General features: G+C 41.4%; 1 protein-coding gene across 5 annotated transcripts in view; it reads left to right on the top strand.

The window, feature by feature from the left end:
- The window catches only part of CALD1 (caldesmon 1), a 275628-nt gene that overhangs the window by 47858 nt on the left and 201944 nt on the right, over nt 1-25826 (top strand). The window lies entirely within an intron of this gene.

The raw sequence follows: 25826 nt of genomic DNA, 5'->3' as shown, positions 1-25826 counted from the left end.
CACGTTGGTTACCCCTCAACGTCACTTCCCCTGCAGGGCTCTCACAAATGTGGCCCTTGATAATTTTTTCAAAGACCTTCCCCAGGATAGAAGTGAGGCTGACTGGCCTGTAGTTGCCAGGGTCTTCCTTCCTCCCCTTCTTGAAAATAGGTACCACATTGGCCCTTTTCTAGTCCTCAGGAACTTGGCCCAAGCACCAGGAGTCCTCAAACAGCCGTGCTAATGGCTCTACAATGACACCAGGCAATTCCCTCAGCACCCATGGATGAAGGTCATCAGGGCCCGCTGACTTGGACACATCTAAGCCCTCCAGGTAGTCCTTAATTAGGTCTGAACTAACAGTCGGGGGACTCGCATCCTTCCCAGACCTCTCTACGCCATCACCCAAGAGCACCCCGTTGTCAGCGGACAGGAACACGGAGGGAAAGAACTTGTTGAAGAGTTCTGCCTTCTCTCGTGTGTCCATCACCAACTGTCCTGCCCTGCCTCGTAGGGGTCCAGTGTTACCCCGAGATGACTTCTTGCTACCTATATACTTGAAAAAGGACTTTTTGTTATCCTTAATCCCAGAAGCTAATCCAAGCTCCAGTGCTGCTTTAGCCTTCCTCACCAAATCCCTACAAGCTCGGGTCAGGGAGGTGTACTCCTCCTTGTCCCTGCCCCCTGCTTCCACCAGCAGTACGCTTTTTTCTTTGTCTTCAGGCCAGGCTGGATATCCACTATCCAGCCTGGATATCCAGTATAAACTGATAATCATTATAATTTCACTATTATTTCTCCTTTAAATGTGATTTATAGATTCATAGACATCAGGGCTGGAAGGGGCCTCGGAAGATCACCAAGTCCAGCCCCCTGCCCCAGGAGCAGGAAGTCAGCAGGGGTCATAGGTGACATAGTTGGCAAAGGGCACAGAACAAAGCCTGAGACTTTCAAAGGTGATTTAAGGATACATGATCTGGGATGCCTTAAAGGTATTGACTGGATTGTCAGTGAATAGGTACTCTCTAGTTTCTGCAAACCAAGCTCATTTTAGGCTCAGACTTAGATTAGATAGCCAAAAGAGGAGATATCAAAAATGTAGTAGCTGTTGAAAATTTTGATCAAAAAGTACTAGATTTTAGCTCAAGGGCAATACACAGATTAAAAGAAAAATCCTAACAGAATGACAGAAATAGCTCTGTCCTCTTGCTCTCTTACATTTCAGTTTCTATAACCCCCCCCCCAAAAAAACTTGAAAAAGTGCCTATACAACTAAAGGTGGGTTTTTCAGTATTCAGTCTTTCTGTCTTCACTCACTCACTCACTCCCCTACCCCTTCTCTTATGCAAGAAATCTAAACTGCAGGTTTTGGCCTAGTAAAAGTGTAATGGGTGCTGACATATGCAGCTCCCTGGTCTAACTCATGGTGCTTCATAGAAAGTCCCATGAGTTAGAGCAGGGGTGGGCAAAATGTAGCCCAGGGGCTGGATGCGGCCCACCAGGCCATTCTATCTGGCCTGCGAGGCCCTTAAAAATTTTAGAACATTAATATTTATCTGCCCTGGGCTGCCTTTCATGCAGCCCTCGATGGCTTGCCAAAACTCAGTAAGCGGCTCTCTGCCCAAAATAATTGCCCACCCCAAGTTAGAGTGACTCCCCTGACCCAACAGATTGGGGGGTGGGGTCAGGGAGAGGGAGTGAGTAGATTGAGCTCCACTTTGGATCTGATCCAGTGTTGGAGTTGCCTGCCTGCAGCCTCTCCCCACCCTCTGCAGCTCTGGTGCTGTCTGCAGGAAGGGAGGAGGGATGGGGGAGGGAGTGGGAGCTGTGGGCTGGGGTTTGCCCAGCCTGAGCTGGAGGGGGTGGTGGCTGAGGGGGCCACGAGGTGGGGTGGGGCTCCAATCTACCTGCCCCCCACCCGCTCTTCAGCTCAGGTGGACAAACCCCAGCCTGCAGCTCCCTCCCCTTCCCTTCCTAAAGATAGCACTGGGGGCAGGGCTCGGCTGCATCAGCCCTGCCTGGATTGTGTGCAGGGACTGACGGAAGTTACCTAAGGCACTCCATTTTGGATCATCTTCATCTGATCCCTCATTAGATGAGGGTTAATTTGTCATATGTTTGGCCACTTTCAAAGCACTCTGCAGCTGTGTGTATGTGTCACAGCATGGCTGTAGAGAGCTTTTGGGGGCTGATCAAGTGACAAATGTCACTTCTGTCAGTGCCCCATGACTGTCAGTGTCCATGACTGTGGCTTATGTGAGCGGAAACGCCTTACATAATGAAAAACTAGATATCCTTGTCAGGGTTTTAGACTTCATTATAAGCTATTATGTATGGCTGCTTAATGCTCTTGTTACATCAGTGGAACAGTGATCACTGAATGATCATGCACATGTTATTCCAAAGGCATTTTTCTTAGTGCTTCTGCATTTTTTTCGCAAAATGTGATATGAAAATAGGTCAAATTATAAAAGGAACTAATTTTTCCATTCAAATTTCTTTCTGGCATAACTGGAAAGGCAAAGACCTGCCTGCCTTTTAGAAGCAATCTTTCCCTTGGTCCCAAAGCTGCCTTTCAGTCCAACAATTCCTTGGGATACTGGGACATCAGGATTTGTATGTACTACTCCCAGCTCTACCACCAATTCATTGTTTATCTTTTGGCTGTCAGTTAATCTCCTTATGCCTCTGATTATCGCCACTTCATTGGTGGACAGTGATCTTACCTACCTCTCAATGGAGGTTAGGTGTGAGGCAGACCTAATTAACATTTAGAGAAATACATTGTAATCTTTGTTTGAGATGTTGCCGTTTAATTATATATAGTAATAAAACCCAGCTCTTATGCAGTGCTGTAGCTCTCATTGACATATTTAATGGAGGTGAATATCATTATTTGCATTTTATAGATACAGAAACTGCTTCTCCAAGATGACCCAGCAGGCTACTTCTAGCACCTGAAATAGAAGCCAAATCTTTTCAGTTTTCCACACTAGGCCATATTGCAAAATAAGTTTGTGTGTGTGGGCATACGTTATAGCAACATTCTGAGATTCAGGCTTTGAAGTGCATGAAAACCATTACAACATTGGCTAGTATTGGTTGATGGGGAAAGAGGGAGGTGAGTCGGGTACAGAAAAACAATTTTTGTGATTGTCTTTTGTGTCATAAATAAAGCTGTAGGGGAAAGATAAATCCTTGGAAAAATTCTGAAAAGCTCATTAAAAACAAAGGATTAAATTAACATTTTTTAAAGACTCAAGTAATAGCATAACTTGTGTTCAGTCACATGACATGTTAGCACCTACATGAGTCTGAGCCAGACAATTATGTTGTTTTAACCCACATTCAACATTCCTATCAGTAAATCTGCTCAAAGGGCCCCTGTGTCCATATCATATTCAGTTCTATCATTAATTTTTTTGTGCTACTGCCTGGAATTTAATTATGAACCATTAGTGATGTAATACTAAACCTATGGAATCTTAAACATAACTTAAGCCCTGTGGACTAAACGGATCTCCTACCAAACCAAAAATGCTGCAGGAATGGGTAGTGTCACATCTTTTTCAAACAATTTGTTTCAGATTTTCCTAAATGTTTTGACTGAACCTTCTCAAATGTACTTGCTTCAATATTCCAGCTTTGACGTCTCTTTCTTTTACTGAATCTTTCATTTTTGAAAGACACTGTTTGCTGGCTAGAAGTTTAACATAATACTCTGATCACAGATGCTCTGCTTTTTATATGAACCATATTTGATTTGCTGTTATTGCTACCGAAGCTTCCCTGAACCCATAATTCCTCCTCTAATTGTTGCATTTCCTGATTGTCCCTTTTATTTTTCCTTCTCTTTGGCTTGTGGAGCAGACTCTTCAGTGCGTTATGAGCAAAGTGGTATTTTATCAATGAGGAGGAGGGGAACGTAATTTACAGAAGTTCTGTCTTTTATTTTTTTTTCTCCTCAGTGCTAGAAAATGCATGTCAGATAATTTCATAGGCTGGCTACCCTGTAACTTTCCAGTTATATGTTCCATTTTCTGAAATTTCCAGAGGATAGTACTCAGTCAGTATGTTAATGAATGAAATCTAAGGGGCCAAATTCCACCATTAGGTACAGTAGATGTTAGGTCATCCTGATTGTCATCAACTGACTTATACAAGACTTAAGCTTGAGCCACTGAAAGAAGAATTTTGTCTAAAATCTAGATTAGTTATCTAGATAGTTCAGTCAATATCCAGCTGTAAGGTGAAATCTCTAGCAAACTTTCTTTGTCTTCAGTATACCTTGTACCAAGACCTCTGGATTTAGTCCATATACAATAATGAAGGCGGAGACATTAATAAATGTAATTCTTGTATATACTTTTGAGACTGATTTATCCTGGACTCTGTCTTCCACAGCATTATACATGTCCATCATTTATCATTTGAGAATATACCTTGCAGGCATTGCAGGGCTGCAGTGTAGCATAGAGCTACACAACCTAGCTAATAAGTTTTCTTGGGTCTCCTAGACTTAGCTGAGGCACCCCCCAGCTGCAAAAGCCCTTTTAAAAGCAGAGTAAGTATCTCTGTGGTTAATTTTTGCTGAGCTAACCTGCTACCAGTATCTGAACTACCTAGGTGCGGTAAGTACACCACAATGGCTGCAGTATAGACATACTCTTAGTTGTACAGGCAAAGCTGCAGGTGATAACATGGCTCCTGTATGAAACACCTAGCTGACCCAGTATCATGCTCGTGTTCAAATGACAAAGAGGGGAAAAAAGTAGTCATAGCTTTAAAAGGAACACCTTTTCCTAGGCTGCACAAGGAAAGAGCAGCCTGTTTCTGATTTTATTCTATATTAAGGCATGTGTGGTGTTTTCTGGAAGCAGTACAGAGCTGCCCTTTTGGGAGTCCTGAGGTGTTTAGTGCTGAACAAGTCCTGGCTACATGTGCAAGCCAAGAAAGGAGGACAGCAGCAGGAATGAAGAATAGATGTTGGCTGCCAAGATCCTGCCTACTGTAGACAGCAGAGAGATTGCTCCACAGTCCCTCCATTATTTAAATCATGCATAGACCAAAGAGGCCTTTTTTGTGTACGCGGCTGTTATGAAGAATAAAATGCTCTTATGATTGGTCCCTGCCATGAGTAATTTCTCCCTTGAGAAGGAAAAGAATGTATGAAAGGGAGCTCCAGGCCAGGTTGGTCTCAGCTGCCGAGTTAATATTGTATCTGCAGTGTACTGGTGACCAGACCTGCTGGTTTAACTTCTGTTCCATTTCCCTCTTTTTCATGTATAAGTAGCTGAATTTGCTGTCCAGAAATGCATCTTTGAATTGGCTTTCTTCCAACTCCATTCTTGAGCCCCCTTCCAGTCCAGCTTCTGGTTTTGCCACTGTCATGAAATTATTTTCATTAAAGTCTCTAGTAGCCTCCTTCTGGATGAATCCTAGGGTCTCTATTCTGTTCTCATCCTTCTCAACTTGTCAGCAGCTTTTGATAATGTTCAGATCTTAAAATTTGTCTTCCATTGGCTTTCTTGGCTCCATCCTCATACTGTTCTTTTTGCACTAGTCTGATTATGCCTTTGGTGTCTTTGAACGGATTCTTCTTTCCATTTAGGGGCAGCTCCAGGCTCTGTCATTGCTTCATTCTTCTTCTCTGTGTCCTCTCTAGATGCTATAATTTACAAAAATATGACTTTGACTGCATCTTCATGACGCTACCTTGCAAATCTTCCTTTCTACTGATGATGTATCTTTTTCAATCAGTTACTTAGCTTTCTAAATCCATGTATCTGCCAAATAAAAAAGCAACAGGAATAAAGGTACACATTTTGTATCCTCCTCTTTCCCTACCAAAACCCTTTTATCCCCTCATTTGTAAAACTATAAAGCATCTTAGGTATACTCAAAATTGGGTTTACTTAAAGACATTATAAAAGCTTTGATGAATCTGGGCTGAATTTCAAGATTTTAATGAAACTGAACTCATGAGAATATCACATAGGTTGCATTTTGTTCTCCACATCTGAGCAGTTTTAGGCCTGCGGTTTCCAAAAGCATTAATGAGAAAACAAATTATGAAGAACCACATGGCAACTGTAATATAGATTCTTAGAGACAGTTGAAATATGGAGCCAGTGCTTGTTCGACTTTGATTATACACCAAAGCAGGGTTACTTATATAGCTAGTAACCCACAATGGCTTGGGCTTACAGCTTGGTGTTGAATGAGTGCTATACAAGCTCCCAAGCAGAAGATGTTCTAATTAAAGCACCTCCTTTGTGAGCATGATGACAGATTTGTCAAGAATGGTCTTGCAGATTTTTTAAATGACTCCTTCACCAGTGGTGTCTTTTCTCAGAGCTATAAATTTACTGATGATATTGGCTCAGGGACTGGCTGACTGCCTCATTTCACAAAAATGTACAAAATTTCTGCCTTTCAGTTGTCTCTGAAGAAAGACATGGAGCAAAAATTTGATGTGGGTAGGTGAGAGAGGTTGAAGTGTAAAATAGCACATGTGGTATGAGCACATGTGAGATTCACTAATGCCTCCTAAACCTCCAAGATACCCATGTAAGAATCCCCATACCATTATGAGGAAAGTATGTTGATGAATCAGACTTGAAGGTTTAGTTTTTTATTAAAAAGCCTGGTGACACCAAGCTATATGAAGAACTTCCTCCCATGCACACAGCAGTAATATGTGCAAAGCGTTACTAGCTGATGTGGCAAACTGATGATCTTTGCATTATAGTGCTATTGTATCACACAACCCAATGCAAGTCAAATCACTGTATCAAGACCTCCCTGAGTTATATCTATATACCTCAAATTATTATAAGTTTGGGTTCATTTTGGAGGACACAAGGGGCTGCAGGATGCAGTCAGGGCTACTTTGTAACTAGCTCTATGCATTTTGAGGAGGACTGAGGAGTTCACTGGGTTAATTCTTTAATTGTCAGTTTTGGTTATATGAGCGAATTGTTTTATGTCTACTTCAAATGAAGCTATAGAAAAGCTAAGGGGCTGACAATGGGGATGGACTGTTTTTTAGTAAACAAGACAAAAAATAAAGGAGACCAATCTGAAAGAAAAAATGCCCTTTTTAAGGTAAATAAAACTCTTGGGTTGCCATTTTAATTCTTTTAATTAAGTAAGAAAGCCATAATATTCTCCAAAAATATGAACCTGAAAAAATGGCACTTGGGGATAAATTTTGAGAAGTGCCAAAGTGATATAGGACAGTGATTGTCAATCAGGGTGCCATGACACCCTTGTATGCTCTGAGATCCTTTTATGAGTACAGTAGGGTACCATACAGTGTTAACACTGGTAGGTGTGCAAATAGCTACACAGGATTCACAAGAAAATCCAGAGATGTTAAATAGGAATCCATAGCATCAAATAATTTTGACCTGTTGTGGTTCCTCTGAGTTCTTTGCAACAGAAGAATTGCTTTATAATGTTTCCATAGTCAAAAAAGTGAAAGCTAAGAGCTGGTATTTTCTTTCCAAGAAGTGCCTTGAGTCTAAAATGGTTGAGAACCACTGAGGTGTCCTGTTTGAGAACTCATGGAGGTTGGGTGAAGTCCCAGAAGATTGAAAAAGGGCAAATATAGTGCCCAGCTTTAAGAAGGGAAAGAATGAGAATCTGAGGAATTGCAGACCAGTCAGCCTGACCTTGCTACCTGGAAAGATCATGGAGCATGTACCTAGAGGTACGACATGATCAGAAGCAGCCAGCATGGATTCACCAAGAGCAAGTCATCCCTGACCAACCTGATTTCCTTCTATGATAAGGTGACAAGATATGTGGATGGGGGGAGTGAAGTGGTTTTTAGCAAGGCTTTTGAAATGGTCTCACATGATATTCTCATTAACAATCTAAGGAACTACAGGCTAAACAGAAGTACATAGATACATAACCAGTTGGATCATCATATTCAGCGAGTAGTCATCAATGCCTCAGTGTCTAGTTGGAAGCAGGTATAGAGTAGGGTTCCTCAGATGTATTTCCTAGGTTTGGTAGTGTCCAATATCTTCATTAATGATTTGTATTATGGGTGCATTGCTTAGCAAATTTATGGATTACACCATGTTGGGTGGAGTCGGCCACTCTGGAGGGCAGGGTTAGGATCCAAAATGACTTGGATAGACTGGAAAAATGGTCTACAATCAATCAGATGAAATTCAACAAGGACAAGTGCAAAGTCCTGCACTTGGGATGGAATAATTGCATGCACAAATACAGAAAGTGGAATTATTGGCTAGGCTGCAGTATTGCAAAGAGAGATGTAGGGGTTACAGAGGACCCTAAGCTGAATATGAGCCAACAGTATGCTCTTACTACAAAAAAATCCCCACAAACCGCAAAAACCAACCCCCCCAAGCCCGTAGATAGGTTGTATCCATAGGAGTGTCACTTGCAAATAAAGGGAAGTGATTCTTCTACTCTATTCAGTATTGATGAGGCTTTACCTGGAGTACTGTGTCTAGTTTTGGGCCCCACACTTCAAGAACGATGTGGAAAGTTTGGAAAGAGTCCCGCACAGAGTGACAAGAATGACTAGGGACTTTGGAAGCAAGTCTTATGAGGAATGGCTGAAAGAACTAGGGTTATTTAGTTTGGAGATGAGAAAATGGGAGGATTTGATAACAGTCTTCAAATATTTGAAGGATGATTACAGAGAGAATGGAGATGGGATTTGCTTTGTGATTGTAAGAGGACAGGACTAGGAGGAATGGCTTCAAGTTTCAGCAAAGGACATTTATATTGGAGATTAGGAGGAACTTCCTGACTGTGAGAGTGGTCAAGCATTGGAACAAGTTATCTAGAGAAGTTGTGGAATCTCCATCCTTGGAAATATTGAGGAGTGCATTGCACAGATAACATGCTCATGATTGGGATGTTTTGGTCAAGGACAATCCTGCCATGAGAGGGGGCCAGACTGGGTAACCTTTTGGAGTCCCTTCTACTTTCACTTTCCTATAATCCTTTGATCAGTGCATGTTCTTAGTGGTTTGCCATGTTGCTAGTGATGTCACATTTAGTAATATCTTAAACTAAGGTCTTTAAGGCTTTTAATTATTGAGGATCAGTTTTTTATAGGCACAAGGTGGAGTGTGTGTATCCCCTATCCTCAGTGTATTTGCTAAAAACATGGTACACATTGCCTATTTAAATTGCATTGACAATTTCAGTTGACTATATTAGTCTTTTCCTGCCTTAAACTGTGGATGTTGAATATGTATCATGTTTCATTTCAGAAACAGCTGCATTTCAGTAACGGGAAAATATATGTTCCTGCTGGTAGGTATATGGGCTGTATCAGTTCACAATACATTTGTAAGGTGCTTTGAGATCCTTTCGGAAGGAACTGCAAGATATTCCTATTTCTCTGAAGTGTTTGTGTTCTGTTCTGGTTTTGCATCAAAGATTGCTTGGGAGAGGGGTGCATGGCAGCTGTCCTCTGCCCCAGTGATGTTCTGAAGTTGCTCTGGTTTGCTGCGAGGGATTGCCTCCAGGGGTTTTGGTGTTTATATGTAAGAGGGGATATAGAAGATGCTCTCTATACTCTAGTTGCCATACTCTAGTTGATGTAAAGAGGCAATAGAATTGCATCCTTTTGGGAGGATTTAAAATCATGAGGGCCAGGATATGGATGGATGAAGGTCGGTCCATCCATCCATCTATCCATCCATCCATCCATCTGTCCCCCGACTTGTGTGTACAAGATATCCTCCCCTTGCCCAGCCACATAGGTTTTATCACAAACTAGCCTCAGAAGTAATTTCTTTTCTTCCAATACGTAATGCCATGGGCTGCCCCCAATTAGATACTGCCCATTCTGTCCAATATGCTCATAATCCCATAATGAACATATCTATGGACACAAAAAGAGGCAAATACTCAGGCACTGATCTTCCTAAAATAGATGCCAGTGGACCTTGTAGCTCATCTGCTCCAGAACTTGGGTCTGATTCACTGTAGCCATGTTCTAGATTTACTATTTCTGTCATGCCACTTAAATCAGTTGAGTTATGATAAATAACAGGAGTAATACAACAGCAAATCAGATCCTGTGTTCATACTGAGAGAAGGTCTAATCCAGTGGTGAGTTATAGTGGGGTGCTTTTCAGTAATGTTAGGCAGGCTCAGAGGCATTCTTGATCTTCAGGAATAATTCAGAGCATCTCTGCTGTACCTAACTTATCAGTTGGTACTTCTACATATGCATTAATGCATTTTTCCTAGGTGCAGGACTGAGAGTGCACATTTTAAAAGAGATGCTTAATGTGCAGTAGCCTATTTTAATGCGCCTTAGATAATTGCATAGCTTTTTATGTGACACTTTAATGCACAGTAAAATAGGCTACTGCACATTAAAACACACATAGACATGCCTAGGATGTCACGTATTTCTTTTAAAGTAGTGGAGGAGAGAGAGAGTTTATTGTATAGTTGCCTGCCGAGCAGCAGAACTGAAGCACCCTGGTGCTATGCCATGTTTATCCGAAGCATACTGTAGTCTGCCAAAGTAACCCACAGAACCCAGCTTGTGTATCATATCGGTCAAGTTAAATTAAAGGAATGGAATCGCTCAAAAATGTTAGACTAATGTATTTTGATCTAAGACTTAATGGCTTTATTTTCTGAAAATGATCACTTTCCTCTTCCTATGGGGAACAGAATTTCAGCTTGGAATGGAGCAATGGAAAAACCAGGTTTTGATTAGTGTGCACATATAAAAGCGAATAGTTTGGTTTTCTGTGTTCAGAAGCTGTTAAATTATAAAAGAAAGATGGTACTGGCAAGTTTTAGAGAAAGGGAAGTCTTGTAGCTGTTTGAACCTATGTGTATTAGTTTGGTAGGTCTAAGGGGACAATTTGGATCTTCATATGCCTATGTGACAAATGTAGTAGATGAAAATTACTAGTGTAAAATATACTTATTCTATGCCACAGGTATCTTATTGGGGAGTCCTTTCAGCATCATGCATGTGTATCTTTTTTGCCTATGTTTTATACTACAGAAAGAAACAGACAAAAAACCAGGTACTCTCTCAATAATGTGCACATGCACTTCAACCCTGATTCAGTAAGCTGTTGCCTCATCTTAAATATGTGATTATTCCCACTAGGGCTGGTTAGGCACACAAGTACCTTGTTGAACATGTGGTGTTGTTTTAGAATTACACAGAAGCAAATAAATGAAAAATATTCACTAGGATTTACCTGATAAAGGCCACAATAATGACTGTGTTTTACCAAAAAAAGTGCATAACTGGAAAACAATAAATGCACCTGATATTGGAAGATTTTTTTTGTTTTTTAATGCACAGAAAGATAATTCTTACTGAATACATCAGCCCTGTAACACTATCTAGAAAACTGAGCACTAGCCGTAGAGGTCTAAGCAGTAGCCTTGGAGGTTAAATGTTCTTTTGATTAAGTCTAACAACAGTTTGGTATTGACGCTGCTTTGCACTTGAAATACCAGACCCTTAGAAGCAATTCCAAATGTTAAAGCTGCTTACCTCAGTCAGAATGAACCCTTTAAGTATTTTCTGTTCTTATTTTTCCTGGTCTTACATAAACCTTTATGCATTACTTTTATCCATGTATAGTAGAAAATATTTAGGATTTGTATTGTGAAAACTGAATTACACTATGGGAAGAACTGAGCTAATTATTAGAGATGTCTGGCTTATGAGTTAGTATTTCAGCCTTGCCATTGCTTTAGTGTGAGAATTACTTTTTCATTTTACTGAGATATGGTGGTTTCTTATCTGTCTGTGGGTAATAACACTCAGCTACTGTTGATATGTTTAATGGAAGTTATTGGGCCCAAAATATTCACTAGACTCTGCTTGAGAGAGATTTCAGTAATACTCAGTTTGAGGCTTCACTCCCTCAGCCATGGATCTTGGAGACATCATCTTTCAGGGAGGTAGTGTCTTTTGGGGTTCCCCAGCACCTCTTTAAGAGCTGGTAACAGGCATTGTCTTCCAGGAATAGCTACCTCCATTGGCCACAGTCCTACATGCTCATGGAACTGGTATGGTAAAATAGTATTAGGAGGAAGTTGGGCACAATCTGCTTCTGAGAGAGAGTAGAAAGAGGTGTGCTTCTTCCTCCTACTGTCATTTCCTTAGGATTCATTTGACTAGTCCAGCATTCTAGAAAATTGCAGTGCAATGGCTGGAAAGAAATTGAGGGAAAAATGTATATAAAATCATAGCATTTTTCTTTGGGTAGTTTTGCAGAGCTTTGTAAAGTCTTCTGTTTAGCCCAGCTAATTGCATAGATGTTTTTAAATCTAACCACTGAGACATGATTGCATAGACGAAAACAGGAAAACTAAGCTGCATGCCTATCTAATTAGATGGCAGTTTGGAAAACCAACTTCTTTGTGAGGGGATTTGCTCCTTCACTCTGGTCATCAGATTATCATAGGCATCCTTGCCAGGTGTACCTGAAGACCCTGTCTTCTGGTACGCCAGCTCATGCTGCATACTTTTTAATCTTCGGGGGGAGGGGGGGGGACCAGGGCAGAGGGAGGGGAGGGGGACTGGCCATGTTGGCCTGAGAATGCCTGATCTTTTTCCTGCCACAAGGGTAAGGAATACCCTTTTGCCATGTCCCAAGTGGCTTACCCTATTTCTGGGATTTCTGGGCTGGTTTCCAGGTTCCTGCTGAAAAGGACCCTAGAAGTAATGTCTGGAAGTTCTCTCCCTGCCTGGATCATAGCTTCATACCCCACTCATTACTATTCAATTATTTAGAAGTAGCTGTTCTGCCCATTAACCCCTTTGTGGCTGTTACAGTAAGGGGTTTATACATTATCTCAAAAAAAAAAGAGTCCAGGCAAGTGATCTCTCACAGTTACGTAGAGTAAGTCTAACATTTCACACCAATTTTTGCTTCTCATCAGGACCTGGGCTTGTAGCCAGCAGCCAAGTGACCATGCTGAGCCACAGTCAAAACAAATACAGGATATCCTTGGATAATTGTGTGAAGTGAATCATGGAGGCATAATTGGATTTGCAGCTTCATGTTGATTGTTCCAAGTTGGTTCTTAGATTCTGGGCCAGGTCCTTCAAATATTTTTAATTCAGTGGATACCAGTTTTTTGCACCTTACATCACTTTTGGGATTGCACTAAATTTTGGCTTTGGTAATGATCATTATAGCAACCGGGGATCAGACTTGTGTAGCATCTCCTTAGTCATTCTTTCTCTCTCTTAGTTAAATCCCATGAGCTGGGAACCAGGTAGGTAACATAGAATCTACTGTGTTCTGGCCTTTGTCACATAGAGTTCGCGTCCTCCAAAGCAGGAATCATTAAGTTAAGTTGATTTTTGCATTTGCTATATCTTGGTATCCAACAGCAGTGGTTAAAACCTTACTTTTTTGTGTTAAAAATCCAGCTCATTATAAAACTATTCTAAGGGCCTTGTTACATGGTCATTTTGGATGGCTCCTGGAGTTCTTAACCGCTAGACTATTCACACATTAACACCTTAAAGTGGTTTTAAGCATTCATTATGTGGCTCAAAGTTATGCCACTCTAGGGCAGGATGATCTCTGATCTGCACTGTCCAGCTCCTGTTCCATTAAGGTGTGGCCACTCCCCACAGATGTGCTGCCCAAGGTAAAGTCCTGCCATATCCCAGAGTCTTTGCACCCTTGCAGATAGAGCAGGGAGAGAAGCCTGTCCTGGCTCACTAGCCCTCTTGTGGCAACTCACAGCTACATCTCCTAGTCCTGCCTCTGCTCACCAGGCCTCTAGTGGCAAGTCAGAACTGTGCAGGTGGTGGACAGTTAGAGACGGTTTCTAGGCTAAAGGGTGTGAGTGCTCCAAACTCCAGACTAGTGCTAACATGGGTCAACTTTTGTGTGGCTTACAGCATAATGTGTAACAAGGCCCTAATGCTATTTTAAGCCCCACCTATAGACACCCCCATAGTCTCAGCTCCTTTCAGTTGTGCTTAAAATACTGGCTAACAATGTTTCTGAGAGTCAAGGATTCTTGGCGTCTCTCAGAATGAGGTCAACAGTGAAGGTGGAAGATGAGGCTTGTTTTCTGCTAGGGAGTGCCTTCCAGTGAGCCGGTCTGATGGTTCTGAGCATCTGGTTTTAGATGGACCCTGGTTGTGGTAAGTCAAAATTCAGTCAAACACAAAGAGGGAGGTTCAAAGAAAGAGCAGAGACTGCCAAAAAAGAAGCAAGCAGTTTGTTTGACCTCCCGCCAACCCCCGCAATGTTGGATGTAGACCCTTTTCTTTTTGACAGAGGGACCTCCAGAATCAACTGTTTAACACCCCTTCTCCCCCCGTTTTAAAGCAAGATGCAATATTCATCTATGCCATTACTATATTATTAATCACAGGTCAGGGAATGCACCTTGTTATTCATATATGAGGTCTGTTCTCTGCCTGAGACTGCTACTTTTCAAGAATCTGCAGAACGCAAAAACACAGCTTTGGATAAGGGGGAGCTCCTCTGGTGTTCAAACCATCTTTAAGGCCTGACAGTTCTGAGATGATCCAGCATAATTTAATATCTCAAGGACCTAAGTTACAGTAACCATGCCTAAAGTAACTGTTGGCTGCTTAATGACTCGGTTGTCTACTTCTGATACACCTCCCTCCTATCTTTGGTAAATCCTTATACTGAGAATTACCTTAGGCAATGAGAATTCTTTGCCCATTTGGCTAACCAGCTTTTAAGACCCTCATGTGTTGCCATAATGGGAGCAAGAATCTCTTTCTTTTTCCCCCCTGCCCTGTGTGTGTCCAATTTACAGTCCTCCTTGTCTCTAAGTGTGTATGTTCTTTTCTATAAATGCACACATGCGTGCGTGTAAATGTGTGTGCACACACGCGTGCACACACACACACAGTCTGGGGAAATTATTCCAGCTCAACAGTAACAGTCGTCTCCTGGTGACAGGATATGATTATGGAGACTATTACACAATATTACAATAATGATATTGTTAGGCATGTAGCAAAGCCAGTGATTCTAATTTTTCTAGGCCTTCAGGCAGGAACTTATTTGGCGGGGGAGGTAGACTCAATCCTTTCCAAAGCAACTCTGCCTGCCAGGTGGGAGAGAGTTTGCCTCAGTGCTGACTTCCAGGAGGCAGATATGTTAGCATTTGATATGAGTCTTGAGCTTCTCCAAGTTAAAAAAAAAAAAAAAAAAAAAAGTTTCCAGGACATGTTTATTTTGTAATTGCACTTTAGCACAAATTACTTCAAATGAGGGAATTCCATCATTACAAATCATGAGACCATGATATCATCTGTAACAATTCTTAGTATTACATTGATTTAAAGAGAGTGGGATAAAAAGAATATCTGGAGTCACCATGGCAAAGACTAAAAAAAAAAACAGACGAAGAAGAGTTAAGAGGCTTCCAAAGCTTCCCAGCATAAGCTGTCCTCTAAAATTGATGCTTAGGGAGAAACATTCCCTGGGTTGTGCTGTGCACATCTTCTTGCAATATTCTTCTAAAGTCAATGGTACTGACCACTGCTGGTGATGCAATAGATAGACAAGTAATCTTTCAATTTATGACAGTTCCTATGTAATTGTCACTACAGTTCAGGCCTGGTTCCCAAGAAACATGAAGTCTGTCTGTGTCTGTGGCAGACCTGAGGACTGAAAGCTGATGGAACTTCACACCTAGATCTGATGTAGCGGTGTAAACCTTAGGCTAGCATTTTATATGCTTTTGTAGTCAGTAAAACAGCCAGTGACGGGAAGGCACAGAGTCATGGGAGACACAGTACAGCTGGGGATGTTGGGCTACTGGAAAACATGGTGGTATTAACTCATGAGCAGGGATCCTGCTTTTCTCTGATTTAAAAAAATCCCGAATTTTTGGATTAATAAAAGTAACCCCAAATCCACATTTTCCCATGTTTACAATGAAACACCATTAATATATAGATATGTACATAGTGGGGTTTCATTTTAATCATGGAAAAATGTGGATTTTGGGGGTTTTTTTAATCTGAAAATTGGGGATTTTTTTTAAATCAGAGAAAATCGGGATCTCAGCTCATGAGACAATACTCTATGTAGAGACATGAACTGCTTCCATAATGTTTCTGTTTAGTGGTTGTGAACATGCAGCAAGCATGCTTAGTTTAAGTTTTTGCGAATATTGCCTTGTTCCCCTCTCCCCTGTTATAAAATTTACTAAAAACAAACGGATCAAAATCATACCCTTATTAATTACTATAAGAGTGCAGGTTTCACCTCTGTAGAGTGGTTATTCTTTACGTATTATAAATATTATAATGTACCACAATGCGCAATTACTGGGCACAAAACTTCCCTTGCCCCAGGTGAAAGCAGGATTGTTTTTAGGGCTGTTAGAATATTCTGAAATTGTACCCTGGACTACAAAAAAGTGAGTCAGTTCTGCAAGGGTAATATTGTGGGAAAATTTCCAGCCTTCAGATGCCTTCAGACATACTTATCCATATTTGTGGCATATTCAAGGTCTAATGTTCCTCCTCTCAGCTGTATATTTTAAGAGAGAATGTTAATGGAAGGAAACATCATCATAGGATAACGGTCTTCTGTGGCTAGATAAATGCCAAAGCAGCTCTGAAACACTTCACAAACAAATCTTAAGGCCAAAGGTTTTATTTTCAGAACACAAGACACTAATCCTGCAAAATGTATTCTAACTAGTGACAGGCAAACCTCAAAAGAAGTGGATTTCTATTGGAGACATTATCACAATTGTTATCTTCCAAATGGGGCTGAAGCGGGACTCTCTTTCATTTTATATCTTGCCTGGCGCCAAGTACAATGTTGTTACTAAACAAATAATAAATAAGAGTAATAAATAGTGCGAGATTTCCAGCATTTCTAACGTTGACTGGATCCCCATTCTCTTCCAGTCAAAGAAGTGTAAAAATATGTCTTGCTTCTAAAAATAGATGGTGATTGTGGGCTAGAGGAATCTTACTTTAAGTGTATTGGTTCCCTGTGCCTGGTTACAATGGTCCAGATTATAGCCTGAGTTACACCCACACAGCCTCTTTCTAATTCACTTGAATTACAGTGAGACAGTGTGACCAGTGGGCAGAGCTGTGAAATAGGGACTTGGGAGGCCTGGAGTCTATTCCCACTTCTGCACCGGGCCTCTTGGGTGACCTTGGGTAAGTTGCTTCACTTTTCTGTGCCTTTGGTTTCCTACCTATGAAATGGGGCTACAGAGGATTACCTGGCTTTGAATAATTATTCAAACACCTGTTTGAGTGCACTATTTGAGTGCAGAATTTGGTAATAATATTAATAGTGCTGAACAGGCAAAATAGTTGATTAGTTTAACCCACAGAGAAATTGGCTTCCTGCAGAGTGAAATTCAGCTTTTGCATTGGATTAGCGTGTAGCTTGAAGTGGAAAATGAGTGATGTATGGTCTTTGGGCTGGCTGTCTACACAGGACTGAATTTCTCTCTCAGAGCATAAATCACCCTCCAGGACCTGATCCCGCAACTCTTTTTGCACAAAAATTTGACTTCAAGGTCTCTTCCTAGACATGGGTGCCTATCTGGAAACCTTGAAGTCCCAGAGGTGTGGTGAAAGGGACAAGTGAGTCTCATACATTTACAGAATTGGGTTTGAATGCCTTTTTTTAAATGCAACACAATTCCCTTTACAAACAATGTAGTTGCCAGTTGGCTGTATCAGTGTGTGATCGGGAAAGAATAGCTAGAATATAGAAAGTGAACTGCTTGGAAAAAAAAAAAGAAAAAGAAATGCATGTGATACTGAATCAGTTAGCTAGAACCTCTATCAGGCACTTTTTCATACACTGCTAATGCAATTCTGTACATTAATTTTGTTCCTTCTGTATTCACCACACTAAGAAAAAGATCAAACAGACTTTTATGTGTTACCAGTGTATATAGAATCCTGCACTGTAACAGATTTTCTTCCCTCTTGAGTTAGGTATATTATCTTTGCATTTGGAAGATGTTGGACAAATTGCATAAAATAGTTTGTAGCTTAAGAGTAAAAATTTTCCTGATCAATTCACTTGAAACAATATGTTTGTTTATAGAACTGAATCTGTTACTGGAGCTGGCCAAATAACACCAGTCATGTTTCACAATACTAGCCATCCCTGATATATAAATAATAACAATAAAAAGCCTAAATAACAGAAGTGAAGAAAAAACTAATCTTGAATTAGATCAAAAGGGGATTTCTAATTTTTGGTAACATCTTGCCGGTTAAACTTTATTAAAGTAAAAGTATGGGGCTACTATGGAATTGATGTACAATCGCTTTTTAAAGAACAGAGTGTGCCTTGTTAATGGAATCCATAAAAGGCTTCAAATTTCCTGAAATTTCCCCCTTCTGTTCCTGAGTGTGTATGATCTCATAGGAAACTATCTGGGAGAGGCAGGCTAACTCCATTGCATAATCAAGGTAGCATTGTTATTTTAATGCTCAACTTGCCTTGCTTCCCTGCTATGAGTTCAGTTACCAACTTTTTTCCTTTGTTGCCAAGTCTCTATTATCAGAACTGCCAATGTTCTTAGTGGGGTTACACAATACTATTACTATAACTAAGGGAACTGAGCCTAATTAACGTGTGTGGCTTAAATACTGGTGCTGGCAACACAGTCAATTCCCTTCATCCCCCCTTTCTACCACAGCTTTCTATAAGGTAACATCATTATAAATTTAGGCCAGTGATCAAAGTGTAAGATAGACAAGGAAAGTGATGAGCTGAAAGAAAGTGATAGGATATTTCCCACTGATAGTTTCAGATACATTTAAGGCTACATACAGACATTACATTTGTCTTGGGATGAACCATTTTATCACATGGCAAAGTACAATAGTTCAGACATCCAGGTTTTGTCCTGGAATAATTCCTAAAAAGGTTGATAAGATAAGAATTACTGAGAGTTTATCTTGGGATCTCACAAAGTGCATCTGCAATCCCAGGACAACCATTCATAACTGAATGAATGGCAGAAAAACAGCATTGCATTCAGCTTTTCACTAAACCCTGATTAGAAGGGGGATGTGTACTTGCCAATCCTGGAATATTTCTGGTCTAGGACAAACACAGGCAGAATTTGTGCAGGGACAAATGTAACATCTGTTCCTAGCCTAAGCTAGGTAAGCCCTGATTGTCAGAAGTACATAAACTACTGAGAGGGTAGGAAAAGAAGGGCATGTCCACATGAGTGCACATGCACACTTTGCGGCACCCCGGAGGCTTTTTGACTTTGACTTCGGAAATATGAAGTGCAGAGAACCAAATCACGTGTTTTTGAGGCACCACAAAATGCGCCCCACGTATGTGATTTGGTTCTCCTCTGTGCTGCATATTTCCAGCACAGAGCCAAATTTAGAAACCGGGAAATCCTGGTGTAAAAAAAAAAAAAAAAGTGTGCCCAAAAAAAGTGGCATGGCACACATGGTAGCAGCATGTGCCACCCAAAATCAGAGTCTGACCGGTCAGAGCCACACTCTGGCTGCTGGCCAGGCTCTGCACAAATACCTGGATCATCTCTGCTGCAGCCCTGGGCCCCCAGGACCCCAGGTAAGGCTGCTGGGGCCTGTCCAGGTGCTGCTCCCAGTCTCCCCTACCCCACCCGGGACAATTTGCTCTGCGCCAGAGCACGCATGCAGGGGCATTCCCTGGGGACAGCTAGCACTGGAACAAATGTGTGCCACTGCTAATTCTCCCTGGGGAAACGAATGTGCGTCTTCATCTGGTCGTGCCCTTATCCTGCTATTCTGTAGAAATCGGTAAGAGTTTGAGAAATTGTCGAGATGGATTGCACCTTGAAGCTTCTCTTTCTTCAGAAGGTTTACATAAATACAGAACAACTCACCCAGTATATTTTAAAGGTTCTTTTAATACACTTGGGTATACCCAGGAGTTCCTTACTTTATATAACCCACAAAGGGAAACACATTAAACAGCCTCTGTCTCTGAAAGCCTTTTACGGAAGCTAGTGTTAATCTTTGCTGGCAGAGAAGAAGGAGCAAAGGTATCTGTTTTTTGTTATAGTGCAGAAGTACAATTATGGTTTAGTTAATGTGAATGGATAGTAAATGTACTGAATTGAAATTACACTGAGCCTAACCAGAGGACTCTGTGGCACTCTGTGTACTGCAGAGTTGTTAAGTTTGGCACTCTGTGCTGGGTTCCAGTCAAACATTTTCTTAACCATATTAGGTTGTATGGAAATGAGCCAACAAGCCAATAGGCTTTTGATGTACTTATTGTTTGTGCACATATTTTATGCACTAGCCAGTGATTGCTTCTTTTTGAAACTTCTAACAGGTTTGATAAAATAAGACAATTATAACTCTTTGGTTGAACTGCTGTTAAAATTTTAGACTCAGAAAGCTTTTCCTAGGATAAAGGACAAGTGGTTTGTAGAAATATAATAATGCTCTGCATTTACCTAGCACTTTTCATTCACAGCTCTCAGGACTTTTATAGGTGGCTAACTGAACATCCGAATGAAAGCTTGATTGGTAAATATTATGTTGCTTTCCAGGTGAGAAACAGACACCAAGAGAAATAAAGTGACTTGCATAAGGACACCCTGCAACCTGGTGGCACAGCTAGTGTAGTCAAGTCCCTTATTTCCCCCCACCCTACTGGTTCTAGTATCAGACAAGTTGGTCGCTACCAGAGATGTTCCAAGCAGTCCAGGAAAAATAAATTTTATGATGGATCTTCTGCCAGGTCTTCACACCTTTATTGTACTGCTTTTTGGAGTTAGCTGGGAGGAAAGTTGAAAATATTAAACCTAAGGAAGAATTCTGTTCTACTATTGTCAGGCAATCCCGAATCACAAAGTCTAGGGAATCCAAAGAAAGAGCCTGAAGAATTCGCAAAAGAGTTCCTTGGACTCCCAGAGGCCAGACACTGAAATACATTATTAGTTCTTCTTGCCTTGGACAACAAATTGCTCTCTGTTGTACACACACTAGACCTTTGTTCAGTCTAAATTTAAAATCCTTGTGTGAATGTGCTTCTGCTGTGTTTCTTGGTCAAATGTTTCACAGGGGGACTGGTCAAAAATTCATCCTCAAAACTGTTTTCCAGCAGAAAATTAGGATTTTGATTAAATTCATGAAATATATCTGCTTTTTGCAACCCCTGCAAACAAACACCTTTCTTGTAAGTGTCCAAATACTCAAACCAATTTTTAAGTGACCCACCAAAAGTTTAAATTCTCAAATTCCTGGTCCCTCACAGAATATGTAGTTCGGATGTTTCAGGCCCTTATGTCTCTTCTGTAGGACGGGCTGCATGACTGGATTCCATGGTTCATGATGGACCTTGGTTAAAAGACTTCTGTGATGCTGCATGGAAGCTCAGCAAAAGACAAAATCATTGTGCATAGTACATTATGCAGTCTGGCAAGGGAGTCAGGCCCACAGAGGAAAATGGTAATAAGGCACTGTGGTGATTCTGTTGGAAAATATTATGTAGAATTGAATTGAAACAAAATATTTTGCTTTGGTTATACACATTGAAAAAAAAACATTTAATTTGGGGAACATTTTTTTTTTCTCATCAGTTTTTTTCAGATGTAAAGGTTTGAGGTTCAGGTTGACCATTTTTGCTGTTTTAATGAAAATATGAAAATTTGTTGGGGACAGAAGAGGAAACCACTTTCCAAGCAGTGGGTCTCTGTTCCATAGCCCATTACATTTCAGTGTTGGGTTTAGTTGCAGGAATGCCTTTTGGCATTTTTCTCCAATCTTAATTAAACTGTATAATTCATAGCTGTAAATTCTTGTATCATCCTAAATAATTCCATCCCTTCCCTTTAATGCTGTTCAAACACTTGCAAGCAGTTGTCACATTTCTTCTTGGGATTTGTTCAATCTATGCATGTTTTCTTTTAATCTTTCTTTGCAAGTTAATCCCTCCTGTTTGCTTATACTTTTTACTGCTTTGCTGTGATCTTCCTCCAGATTGTTGTTATCAGTCAGGAAATGAATTGTCCAGAACTGACTGCAGTATTCCAGGTCTAATAACCCTAGGATAGTATGCAGGGGTTGTTAACTCCTATGCTCCATGACATTCTGCCTTTGCATGCAGCCCAAAATAGCTTGGACTTTTGTTGCTGCCTTATGATAATCCAACTGAATCTGTCCTTGGTAGAAATTGGAATGAACACCCACAACTTTGACTCACAAATGCTAAACCTGGTTTTGCTTCTTACTTGTTCTGTTTACACCAGTGCAAAGTGAATGCAATGTATTGGGTATAACATGATCAGTGTGCAAATAAACCTGACCTGCACCTGGTAGAAGTGATGACCCACAGTGCAGAATAATTGAGAATAAAGACCCAGAACCACTTCCTGCAAAACCTTGAAGTTAATGAGGTCCAGAACAGCCTTTATGAGTCAGGATTTTGCAGAATTGGGCCCAGAGGCTATAACTGTAATAAACGTGTCTGTGATTTATAACATTATTAAACTAGCTTATCTTTGGGAGTAAGTGATTTGAGGTTGCAGAAGATAAATCTGATTGAAGTGAGGAATTCTCCAAGAGATAATTCGCATGTTTACTATACACAGTTGCTGATATGGTCTGGCTATAAGAGATTACAAAACCACTGGAATGTGTAGTTTTCTTTTTAAATATTTTTTTATGTGAACTCAGTTCCCAAGATGAAGGATTTTGCTGTGTATTCATAGAGACCAGAGCAGGGATGAAGGATGATAGGAAGGTTGGTGAGCAAGCTGAAGAATGCAGGGAAGAAGTTCAGAGGCACAGCAGTCCTTGTGGATTAGAAAAGATTTTTTTTATGTTGATAGGTATCTGCCAGAACCCATCAGAATTGATATAAAAACCAAGTTAATGTAACATTAAAATATTGGAGATGGCAACTTTGACACAGGATTCATTTAAATAGGGGTGCATGCTTATCTTTGTCTGTGATTTAGATTTCAAGTCAGATCCAGCACTAGAAAGACCTTTTGCTGGTTCTAGTTCAATTCTCACAAGAATTCTTTGTGTGAAATCTTGGCCCAAGATGGGATTCTATGAAGAATAGCTGATCTTGCCATGTTTTAGCCATTTGTGGTTACAACCTAATGAAAACAGTTTGCAGTTTTTGGCGCCATCTGATCTGGATGCAGATTCTGACTTCAGTACTTCATGATAAACCCGTCCAGTTCCAAACATTATCTCCCCTATCCTTCACTAATCAACTGCCTGCAGAAGCCAGACATTTATGCTAATTTTATGATTTTGAAAGTAAAGAAATCATGGTGAGTTATTCTGCAATTTGATAAGGACTCTATTTTTGCTTTTGGATGGAAACAGTTATCAGTAGAGGCTGATGACAGGGAAGGGTTTGTTCCTACTGCAGCCAGAGGTGTGATGGCAGCCTCTGGAGAAAGCAGAGAAGCTGTACTGGCATGGGCTTTGGGTACTAAGGAAGTAACTGGGGTGTGAGCTGGGCTTGTGCAGCCTACACTGAAACCCAATACTGCCATGGCCCTGTGCAAACACTTAGGGAGAGGTATTTTCTGCCATTAAGTACTTGCACATCTGAGCAGTAGCATAACTAACAGGGAGATGAGCAGTAGGGCTGTGCGAAGCTTCGGTAGCCGATTCGATTCAGAGGAGATTCAGCCTGATTCGGTGGCCAAATCTGACTCGAATCAGGAGACCCATTAATCTCTCCAAATTGAATCGGAAGCTTCTGAATTGATTTAAAGAAACTTGGAGATTCGGCCATAGACTGTACAGGTAAGCACTAGGAAGTGTTGGTGGGAGCAGCTGGGGGAACAGCTGGATGAGCCCTGGCTTGAACCAGCAGCCCTGGAAGAAGCCATGGCTTGCCTGGCTGCTTCCCCCCTCCCCCCCCACCATGGTAGGGTGAGGCAGATAGTGCTGGCATCCCCAGAAAAAGCCACAGGGGCTGGGGAGAATGATTGGGAGCTGGGGGATCAAACTGGGAACTGGGGAATTGAACCAGGAGCTGGAGGGTATGATCAGGGGCTGGGGGAATGAACAGGGTCTTCCCCCCAGCTCCCTGTTTGATTCCCTAGTTCCTGGTTCATTCCCCTAGCTCTCTGAACTTTCCCCCCACCTCCTGTGGCTTCTCCTGGGGCTGCTGGCTCAAGCCGCGGCTCATCTGGCTGCTCCCTCGCTGGGGTGAGGCAAGCAGTGCTGGCAGCCTCGGTAGAAGCCGTGGGGGCTGGGGAGAATGATCAGGGAGCTGGGGGATTGAACCAAGAACTGTGGGAATCCAACTGGGATCTGGGGGGAAGCTCCTGTTCAATTCCCCAGTTCCTAGTTCGATCTCCCAGCTCCCTCATCATTCCCTCATATCCCCCCTCCTTGATAACAGAGCATTTATTAGCTTTGTTATCAGCATTTAACACCCCATGAGAAAGCAAAGCTTTTCATTAGTTTAAGCTCCTCTTAAACAACTTTTTCCAAGGAAGGGAACATTCCAAGAAGGGACATTACCAGCTATCTATTGATTAGCTCCAAAAAGGACTCAGTCCTGTCTGCCTGTGTCCCATCTGCCACAGCACAGACTGTAACCAGCATGTAGTGTGGTAGCTAATGCTGAGGTGTCTGTGTAAGGCAGAGGGGGGAATCTCTGCTTCAGCAGGGAGTGGTGAGGGGGAGGGGAGGAGCAGGGGAAAGCCAGGCAGATGCCTATGGTCTCTCCTGGAGCTCCAACCAGGGAGCAGAGGGGAGGGGCCAGCCCTGTTGTTGAGCAGAGAGCCCCACCTATCCCAGAGAGCATGCCAGGATGCTGGGGGAGTCTGGTTTAACTTAAACCAGGAAGGAGTCTGGGACAGACATTGTATAAACTGGTTGGAGCAAAATCAGTTAAGTCCTGATACTACATTCAATCAGGTTTATGTTAAACCAGTTTCAGCCATTTCCAAGTTGGTTTATGTGTACTGAACATCTGTTCTGTTACAGGTTTAAACCAGTTTCTGATCACTTAAACCGGTTTATGTGTAATGTTTGTCCCTAGCCTTGAGGTGTAGTCCAGAGACCAGACTGCATCCTGGCAATTAATTCTAATTGTTCCATTTAGGAAGAAAGGGCTTTTCTTCTGCAGCTTGGCTGGCAGGCAGAGAGAGGTGTTGGAAGTGGCTCCTACCTCCATCCCATTAGGTATGGCTGGCCCAGTCTAGAGAAACTAGTCCCAATACATTTTTATGGAAGCAGAATGACAGCTGTTGTGGGTGAGTCCTATGTTCTGGCCCTTGCACAACCATGCATGAACTAATCACAGTCTGTGCCTAAGCTTCAAAGCTTTCAATTAAATCCTAAATAAAGGATAGACCCAAGCTCTTAAATTCAAATCCAAATGTAGTCTGGGTCCACACTCCCACTGTGTGCATAAAGAAAAGCATTTTGATTCATTATTTTGTTTTGACCCATCTCTAATTTTTCCTGGGCAGACTTTTATATAAATTTTTGTGTATGTCTACAAAGTACCTTGTCATACTATAGAAATTAGGAATGTATTCAGGGTGACAACATTTACCTACAATTCAGAGAGTAAAGTCTTCATATTGTTGCATTTTATCCAAAACATTAGCTATTCAAATTTTCGCAAGATGGCCTAATACCCTGAACATAAAAGAAGATTTAATTTTATGATTATTACTAAAATGTGTATTTGGGCATAGTTTCATAGTTTCTAGGGTCGGAAGGGACCTGAGTAGATCATCTAGTCCGACCCCCCTGCCATGGCAGGAAATAATACTGGGGTCAAATGACCCCAGCAAGATGTTCATCTAACCTCCTCTTAAAAACCCCCAGGGTAGGAGCCTGCACCACT

This window comes from Crocodylus porosus, unplaced genomic scaffold (assembly GCF_001723895.1).
Source record: "Crocodylus porosus isolate Cpor-Errol unplaced genomic scaffold, CroPor_comp1, whole genome shotgun sequence".
NCBI lineage: Eukaryota > Metazoa > Chordata > Crocodylia > Crocodylidae > Crocodylus > Crocodylus porosus.
The sequence above is the reverse complement of the archived record's forward strand: the minus strand, read 5'-3'. Positions and strand labels throughout refer to the sequence as shown.